This window comes from Malus domestica, chromosome 17 (genome assembly GCF_042453785.1).
Source record: "Malus domestica chromosome 17, GDT2T_hap1".
In the NCBI taxonomy this organism is placed as follows: domain Eukaryota; kingdom Viridiplantae; phylum Streptophyta; class Magnoliopsida; order Rosales; family Rosaceae; genus Malus; species Malus domestica.
In genome coordinates, this window is record NC_091677.1 from 13,749,655 (window position 1) to 13,760,056 (window position 10,402).

Consider the following 10,402-nt stretch of genomic DNA (forward strand, 5'->3'; position numbering starts at 1 on the left):
AAAAACCATTCACATGAGACATAGGCCTTCATTTTGCAGCACAGCTAACACACGGGTTACAAGTCCGTTTGTGCGAGGCCACTGCGCGAGACGTCTTTTTCCGTTTTTTCTCTCGCTTCATCTTCTTCTCCATTGATACCATCTCTCGTCCTCACCATCTCTCTCTAGATTGGGATCATCTGGTCGTCGGACTTTTGTGGTGGATCTCTCACGACTTCGCGTAGAAGATTTTGTTGGATCGTTGGGAGCAGCGGCTGGGTGGGTCTTCGGTGGTTAGCGAGTCGTTGCGAGTTGTGAGCAGCGATTGGGTGGGTTGTCGTCGGGATGTTGCTATTGCAGAGTCGCAGGTGGGTGCGTGGTCGTGGGATGTCGGGTGGTAGCGGGTGAGTGGGTCGTCGGAATTTAAGTGTAGAGGAGAGAGTGAGAAGTCGGGAGAGAGAATTCCTTTGGGTGTACTGTACAAGCCTAATTAGCTTTTCAATCCCAACATATCACCTCTACACCAAAGCTAGTCCAATCCTATTGGCTTAGTGAGTACCAAGCAACGGACACCAATCCAAGTCTCATCCAATTCAAGTGTTAGAGACAATTCTGTAAATGTCCACCATAGCACAAATGCAATACCAATTCAGTTTTCTTACAGAAGAAGATATTTGGGATTCTATAGTGTCGTGTTGCGATTTTAATTCCAAAAGTTAAAACCCGAAGATAAATTAGTAAAAAATTAAAACCCGAAGACAAATTAGTAAAAAGACATGACAATGACATGTTTTAAAAGGAATTACAAGCAACTTCATTACGTCCCCCTTATATCCTCCAAACCATGCAGGGAGCTGCAATGTGGATGATGCCAGTGGTGGAACTCGGCAACCTGCAACTTGGTGGGGAGCTATGCATGCAGGAGCTATAACTCTATCAAATGGCAGCTCAACATTCAACAAGAAGGGGACGTATAGGACCGTACGTAGGAGAGCCATGCATGCAGGGATCAATATAAAATTGTTAGACTTGCTAACCCTAAATCAATTCATAATCTTGCCGCTAATATCAGTACGCAGGAGCCACCCCCACCCCACCCCATCTTAAATTTTAGGTAAACGGGCCATGGGCCCACTCCAACAACACTGATACTGTCCACACTTAGCCACCTGCTCAATCCGTCAAGTGTGAGATTTTAATACAAAATGCCTCGGTTTTAGTTAGAGTGGGGTAATGCTATTTAAAAGGCTTGTTCTTAAGCCTTTTGGCCGATGTGGGACAAATGAATTATAACACTCCCCCGCACATGTAACCCCATTTTATGGGTCACACGTGAAGTTCCACACATTGGCAACCATGTTGTGTTAGTTAGAGTGGGGTAATTCTATTTAAATGGCTTGTTCTCAAGCCTTTTGACAGATGTGGGACAGATGAATTCTAACACTCCCCCGCACGTGAGACCCTATTTTATGGATCACACGTGAAGTTCCACACATCGGCAACCGCGTGGAGCCAAGACGGGGCTCACCTGTTCGCACGGGGCCAATGGGGACCCACTCATTCACGTGGCATCTCTTGGCCTACGTGGAGCTAAGTCGGGGCTCACCCATTCGCGAGGGGTCAAAGGGGACCCACCCGTTCACAAGGTAGTACGGGCTCGTCCCCTGACTATGATACCATCTTAAATTTCAGGTAGAGGGGCCATGGGCCTACTCCAACAACACTGATACTGTCCCCACTTGGCCACCTGCTCAATCTGTCATGTGTGGGGTTTTAATACAAAAGATCTCGGTATTAGTTAGAGTGGAGTAATTCTATTTATGAGGCTTGTTCTCAAGCCGATGTGGGACAGAAGAATTCTAACACCCAGAAGCAAAATCCAAGTATGCAGGGAGTCATAGCTGGTCGTGCATGCATGTGAATGAATATTGGTCTAAGACACGTATATAGAACGAGGGGCAGAAATATTTGGGCTTTCAGTTTCAAAAATGTTAGCATCTGTTTTTTACCGTAGTGATACTTTTTTCTAATAATAATAACAAAAATAAGAGAATGATCTCTAATAAACACTACTCTTTTTAGAGTAATGTTAGGAAGACTAAATTTTGAAAACTAAATGACATGTAAGTTGATGATTAGTTTATTACTTAAGCGTTGATAGACGTGCTTATTTCTATTAGTGACACATAATTTAGTCTCCAAATTTTGTCTCCCTAACATTACTCCTCTTTTTATATTGCCGTCGTTCTTTCCATGCATTGGTATTTGGTAATATCAGGTCAAGGAGGGCATAGTCGGAATAATCGACCGTGTCACGGAAGGAAAGGTCAGAGAATAGAGTTGAAGAATCTGAGGGGTAATGCTAGGTAGACCAAATTTTTAAATTAAATTTGCAACCAAATGATGTGTCACCGATAAAAAATAAGCATATTAATCAACATTTAAATAAGAATTCAATCATTAACAAAAATTTTGATTAACATTACTACAGAAATGCTTTATCTTGTAAATATTAAGAAAGATTGATTAATACCAATTAAATGCCTAGAGTTCAATAAAGGAACAAATGATTAGAGTTTAAAAGCCTACATGCAATATTCATCCCAAGTTTATATGTGCTTCCATGACCCATCTTGAGCTCCAGATCAAACCCAAAGAAATGAAAGGAAAATAAAATAATAACTTTTAGCTAGAGCCCTTCATGTTTCCTGATGTGTGAAAACTGAAAAAGGAGTCTGCAAATTTAGACCCCGTTACAAGAGACACGAGAGATCAAAATATATTTTCCTATATATGATTACTTGTTCAAGTGATAAAAAACAAGGCAGAACTGTTATTATCACGTGATATTTTAATTTAAGAGTAGAATACTATGTGCATAAAATTTTACTTATAACATTATATTAATGTCTCGAAATAATATGGTGAAGATGAACTCGTTCTATATAAGTCTTTTTTAATTTGTATAACTTTAATCTATCAAAAGATTCAAAACCCTTGTTCTCTCTTTCTGTTTCCGGGATAAACAAACAATAGGTAGAAGAGAGCCATCGCTATCAGCTAATGAGCATTGAGAAATGTGGAGCTTTGCTTGTGATACTCCTTTTGGATCTCTTGGGATGTGCCCTTTGTATGCCTTTCTGTTGTCAAAGAAAGAAATGAAATGTTTTAATTCCATGGAACCTTCCACATCGTTTTAGAGTGGACCACCGCAGTGGAATTTTGTTTTCGACAACTTAAGGTTATAGCAAATTAGGATGGCACCTACCAAATCACTTATTTGATAATGAGGGACTCATTCACCAAAAAAAAGGAAAAAGAGGGATTCATGCTTAGGGTTGTTTGTTTAGGGCATCTCTATCAAACGGAAGAATATCTGACTTGTAATTATGGGTGTTTCTCTAATTAAAATTGAGAGTCTACCTCATTTGGAGCATCTCTATCATACGAAGGAAAATCTGACTTGTAATTAGGAGTGTTTCTCTAATTGCAACTGAGAGTCTCCCTCATCCAAATAAGATCAAAATATAAGAGGATCATTGTTTTATAACGTTGGTCGAACATACAGTGATCAGATAACATAATTAAAAAGAATCTCTATCCGACAGGCAAAACTTGCCACCACCTAATCCCCTAATTAACTCATTCAAGTGAATAAGCAAAGTTAGGAATTAATATCAACAAGAAAAATTCACTTAATAGTTGTTATCAATCCTCTATATGTATATGGGTGTGTATTTATTAAAAGGAAAAAAAGAATAAAAAGCAAAGAAAAGAAACACATTACATAAATTGCGCCTGCCCGCCCCTTTCCGACTGCTCGTCGATACTGCTCTCTCCCTCTGGCACTCTCGTTGCAGAGTCCAGACTACACAAGGTACCTTGCACAATGAGACCAGATTTTTTTCTTGTTCAACTTTCACATATTTAGTTTCTATTCTCAAATGGCATTGGCACATTCCCCCCAAAAACAAATGCAAGTGGGTTTTGACTCTTAGACTTTTTTATGGATTCAAATTTTTGGTGTTTTCTTCTCCCCAATCGAAACCCTCATTTTTTAATTCTTCTTTTCTTGTCAATCCCACGAACAAAGTTCCTACTTTGCATGAACATATAACACCATTTGCGTTGCCAAATCCGGTTTTTATTATTATTTTTTATTTGGTTCATTGTGTGATGCTTCAGTTTCCATGTTATCCAGGTGATTTGATTTGTGAGCGACCATGCTTCTTTCCAGATTCTCTGGGGTTAGAGCTCAAATGACCAAGCAACTGGAGGTCGCTAAAGGTTTAATTCCAGCCCCTTATTAATTTGTTGAGAAATTTTATTTAAATTCATATTATTTCTCATTATGTACACTCAACTTATTGTCCACACCCATATTGTATTTAATTTATCTATTAATATATTTTTAAACTGTCGTTTATTACCTAAATTACCCCCACAATCTAAATCCATTATGTTAATGTATCCTTACATCTAATTAAAAAAAAACTAAAATTTAACCATGGCCAAATGGGTTTGTTTGTTTAACTATTTAATTCCAAAAAGGGCAGGGAACTTCATTTGAATCTGAAACAAAGGAAGTTTGAATAATATATGAAACAGAAAACATAAAAACCAAAGATCAAATCCCCTCTTCATTTGAAGAAGAACAGATAAATGGGTTTGGAGTGTGCAGATCAAATTAAATGTATCAACTCACACAAATCCCCCATCCCACAAGCAGCATATAGTGGTTTTCAAGTGTCACAATTAACTTGCTGTTTAAGTGGATTTTCTTATGATTCCAAATTAATTTGCTTAAGTTGATTTTCTCTGACTCTTAACTTTCAGGTCTTTTCCATACTGCTCATCCAGACCCATACAAAGTCATCAAGCCAGGTGAGCCATTTAACTGGGCCGCTCTTGGTTATGACACCCCAGTTCGAACCCAAGGCAAGCTGAGTAAGTCACTTCTTTTAATTTTCACAGTTTTTCTTTAATTAAATCTATTGTTTCACATTACATGATACGGAGAGTAGAGGTTGGGGTGGGGCATGGGCCAAGCCGGGCCCAAAACCGGAGATCGGACCGGATCCGTTTGAAAATGAAACAAATTTTAATCAGTATAGCAGAACAAATTTTGATCAGTAACAAGAGTAAGCAGTACAAATCTAGAGCAGCAATAGTTTTGAGCTGGTAGTAGAAAGTCAATAGATTGAATATAACTTTTTGTACTGCATCTTCAATCTAATGTATTCCTAGGTGGTGCTACACCCAATATATAGAAGAAGGCATCCAAATTCCCAAGTCCAAACATCAAAATAACATACAAATTAAGTAATCACATCCCAACTGTAAACATCAAAATACCAAGTTTGAATCTGCAGCATCATTCTGCAATCCTCAATGAATCTGCAAGAAAAAGAAATAAACCATATTATTTTCATCTCACTTGTTTCCAAGGCATCATTGAATGAATCATAGTGCATTGATTTGGCAAATCGAGAAACATTCATACATTCATACAGTCGTGCAGATTGCTTTGTAAGGCTAATTCGAGTATCACACATTTCATACATTCATACCGATTATCAATATTTAGCAGCAGTAAAAAGCCATCAATATTTAGCAGCAGTATGTGAGATAACCATGTTAGTGCAACAAGCAGCCTTGAGGATTTCTAAACAGTTTAGCAAACAAATCCAAGAGTCTATAAAATACTATTAAAACCACAAATGGACTGAATTAGTTAAGATCCAAGTCTAACATAGGTCCACACCTCTCTTCCTAACACAATCTACGAATGATACCAAATCTCACGTGATAAAGAAACAAGAAGAACAGAACTCATATAAATTTTCACCAGTAGTTCATCTAAATGATAAATCATACCAATAACCTGAAGAAGGAGTCTTGATGGAGTCTTTTCAGATTGACAAGGGGTTACTGATTCTTTACAACCTATAAAGTCAAATAAACACAAAGAACTGGCTATTTCCACATCCAAAAGAAAAACACTAACTGGTGAAAAACAATATTGAAAAATTAATACTAACAAACATTTATAAATTTTTCATTCAATCATCTAGATTAGATTTGAGAGAAGCAAACCAAGGAAACTTAATAGGGCGTAGTGGCGTACTTGTTTGCTTTTGTAATTCCTACAAAATTTAGAATCAAGAAATTAAAAGGCAACTTAATTTCAGTTGCTAATTGCCTCATACATATGTTCTCTCACATTCATACATTCATACAGATTGCAGGCAACTTAAATTCAGTTGCTCATGCAACTTAATTTCAGTTGCTCATGCAACTTAATTTCGTTGACCAGATTCTTGGTCAGCCTGTGAACAAATCAATTAGGAACATGAGAATTCAGATTGAATTGCTAAATTAATCAGAGAAAACATAAAATATATAAAAACAAATCATCCACCCATCCATCCATCCATCATATATTCCAATTCCATAGCCTCTGAGGCTTTCCATGAACACCGATTATTATTGTTACATACTTCTTCTAACAAATTAAAAGGAAACAAAACAATAAGTTTCAGAGATCCAGAGAATCATCAGATTAACATACCAGATAGTGTTGCAGGGTACTATCTACTGCTTCACCATACCATCAGCATAAAGCTTCTCCAGAGCAAACCCAATCTACAAAATCCACAACATTATTAGGTGAAGACTCAAGACCAAAATCCCAAAATCTAGAATACCCTAAATCCTAAATCCCTGAATTGAAAACCTTACTCTCAAAACATCTAGTCATACAATGAAATAATATAGGAGGAAAATATTGACGCACTCTGTTATTTGTCACAGATTCTTGTGGACCGATGGCTGCAGTGAGCTGCGTTGCATCATTGCACCAGATTCGGACAGGAGAGAAGGTCATACTTTCTCCTCAGGATGTGATTAATCACGTGCCTGGGGATGAAAATGGCTATTACATTCCAAATATCTACAGGTTTATCAAGGTTGCGGGTGTGGGACTGGAGGTTGACATCCCATATGGCGCTCCTCGTTCTCCTACGGTAAGTAGTAGGAAATGGTTTCCTTTAAACGTTTTCAAAAAGAATTAAACACTGAATAACAAATGGTTTCATTTTTTTATTTTTGTAGCAAATTGGACATAGGGTGTATATTCATGGGCAGCGAGTGGTGAAGGGTGCAAAAGATATTTTGGAAGTGCTTGAGCGCCATCCGGTGGTATGCATTGTATCTGGCGAAGAGTCCCTGAGTAAATATGCAGGGGTGTGTGACATACTATTTTGTTCTTATGTTTTATGTTTTCTGACCTTTATTTTTACACATTCTTCCTCTTACCTTTAAAATATAAAAATTGCTATATGGATGTGATGGCTCTCCTTTCTCTCGTGCGAAGTTTAAGCTGCATTAGAACCTGAAAAACTAGAAATAGCAGTAATACAAAATATAAGGTGTCCAACTGAGCCTGAGATGATGATTTAGCAACCTTTTTCTAGTTCAAACACTAACTGGATCTAGGAGAGTCTAGTTTTTTTTTTTTTTTTCAATTCAGCACTGAAATCTTCTTGTCCTGAAAGCAGATGTTTCAGAGATGGAGATTTGGGTTGATTTTCCAATAACAAAAACACAGAAATCAATTAATTGAAATAAATTTCAGATAACCCCAACCCTAGAAACCAAAGATTGACAATATTTCATGACATGAATCATACCTCAATTTCATTGATATGCAGGCATTCTAGTGATTGATCTACTTGTCTCGCTGCTTCTTCCACTGATTCATCTACTTGTCTTGCTGCTTCTTCCACTGATTCATCTACTTGCCTTGCTGCTTCCTCCATTGATTGCTTCTTCCCTGTGGTTTGATCGCAGGGTATATACAGAAGGGTATCGGGCAAAACTCGCGGAGTACACTATATGCTGCTAGTGGGGTGGGGGGTTTGTGAAGAGGGAGAGTACTGGATCGTGAAGAACTCGTGGGGACATTCGCATACTTAAGGAAGACGCAGATGAACATGGGGTGGCGGGGATTAACCAGATTGTGTACTTCCCAGTCATCTTCAGACTTCACACAGGGAAGGCTTGCAGATTGACCACCATGATACGATATGCACTTGGCTACTTCACTTGACTTAGACTCGCTCACACTCACTCTAATTGTCAAACCAACGTACAAAAACAGTAGGCTTTTTTGTTTTTTTTTTGTTTTTTCCAACAAATAGTCTCAGGCATATTTTGAAAGGAAAACTAATGAAAAGGGTTTGAAAACTTTGAGTTTTAATGATAAGGACAAAATAAAGGGTAAAGTGAATAGTACCAGGATTGACTTTTTAGTGTAAAAATATGGTTTTTCGTTAAAGTGAACAGTACCAGGTGCTTTTCGTTAAAGTTCCCTATTTTGAAATGAAGGTTTTTCTTCGTTTTATAACTTTGGATGTGATGGGTTGGGTAGAAAGAAAGAATTAAAGTAAAATTACGAATGTTTTGCTTACGTTACTTTGTACAAAGTAACAAATACCATAACTGAATTTGTTCAATTCGCTGTCTTTTATCAATTATCCATCACATGCAAAGCTAACAAATGATGGATTTATCCCTGTAAGACACGTGTGGCTGTCATGCGTTCTTGACCTAATGAATTTGGACTTCTTCTTTTTTCAGAGTTGGGTATGCTCAACTTGGATGCGAATTGGAGTTCTGTTTTAAACTCTGAGTCTCTCTCCCTCTCTTTATTCAATTTGGTTATATTTTTCTTTCGAAAACTCATCTCCACCCCAACCCAGAAAATTCAAGTCTTTAAAATTTAGAATTTCCTCCAACATATTCTATCATGAAAACTAACAAATACGAAATGAAATTCAAGCAAAAGCTTCAACATACAAACCAAAAATGCAAATTTTGTACTTCACCAAAGTCTCGAACATCAAACTCCACCTTATAACAATGCAGAATGACCAAACGTTACCTCAAGGACAACCAAAGGACTTGGTAACTCTCAAAATCATTCCTCCCATCGAATTATTCAAATATCAAATTCCGCCTACAACACAAGGGTTCATCATGAACGGCAAACAAAGCCCAATTCGTAATACAGCTCTTATACCACTTTTATACTTTCATGCGCTTGTAGAAACAAATCCTAACAAAGTATCAAATATTAACATCGTAAGTGAAAATGAAAATAAGAACACAAGAGATTAACGTGGTTCAACGTAAAAGCCTACGTCCACAGACGAAGCACAACGAGGAATTTCACTAAGCAAATGGAGATTACAAAAGAGTTTTTAAAAATCTTACAACTAAATCTCACAAATTATAAACCCAAACCAAATGAGTAGAGCACCCAAAACAATCAAAGTAGTCTCTCTCAAATTGCTCTAACTCTCAAACTCACAAATTGACTCTCACAAATTTGCCAAACGAATGAGTCATGAATTTGTCACGCACTCATAACCCCAAACGGTGACCTCCACCCAAAACCCAAAAGAGAACGTTCTAAACTAATGGTGAGACACACAAAATAAATTGAACCCTAAGGTTCTATTTATAGTGCATATGAACTAGATTACAATGAGAATCATAATCCGAATTGGAAGTAAATCCAAATTACAATGAAATAGGTAATTAACAAAATCCCTCAATCAAGTTAAAAATCCTACCAAGAAATCAAAATCAAATTCAAATAGGACACAAAAACAAAATAGGTAACACAAACATAATTTCTGCTTCATCCTAATTTTGAACCGTAAATCACAACACTTTTCAATAAAGGACACAACATGATTACTTCTTTGGATGAATTGAGTAACTCGGAAGTGTAGAAATTAGTCCTTCTACCGTCAAATCAGGAAAGATGAACTGGTAGTAGCCTTGAAAAAGATAAAAGCATAGAAAAGCAGTGGGTACAAACAGTATACCGATCGAAGTATGGAAGGTCTTGAGAGAAACAAATATAACATGACTAACAAACATTTTCAATAAGATTTTGGAAACGAAGATGTCAAGTAAATGGCAAAATAGCACTTTGGTGTCTATGTTCAAGAATAAGGACGACATACAAAATTGCATGAACTATAAGGGTATTAAATTAATGAGTCATAAAGTTTTTGGATCGAACACAATACAACGTTGTTTTTGGATCAAACACTATAATGTGAGAGTGCTTTCAACACACCAATTTTTACTTCTCACACCCCTTCTCAATTTTCGGTTGCAGATGAATTGAAGAAATAAGTGGTAAAAAACTAACGACAATGTGTGAAATATAAAAATGAATGAATAACTCAATCCTATAATGCACATTCACATTTGCTTTTCATTTTTCAAGTTCGTGTTATGTTAACGGGTAAGAAGACATGAATCAAATGTTTGAAAATATTGCATGTCATATATATACTTGAACTTTGGACATGTTTTATATGATTTTAAAACCTGCAAGACCGCG

General features: G+C 37.0%; 1 long non-coding RNA gene across 1 annotated transcript; it reads right to left on the bottom strand.

Annotated features, from left to right (window-relative positions):
* Positions 1 to 5,158: 5,158 nt before the first annotated feature.
* Positions 5,159 to 8,138, bottom strand: LOC103435198 (uncharacterized). The gene is made up of 3 exons (XR_003770537.2): positions 7,671 to 8,138; positions 6,551 to 6,624; positions 5,159 to 5,376 (listed from the first exon to the last, which is right to left on the bottom strand). It is a non-coding gene; the product is annotated as an uncharacterized lncRNA (long non-coding RNA).
* Positions 8,139 to 10,402: the final 2,264 nt, after the last annotated feature.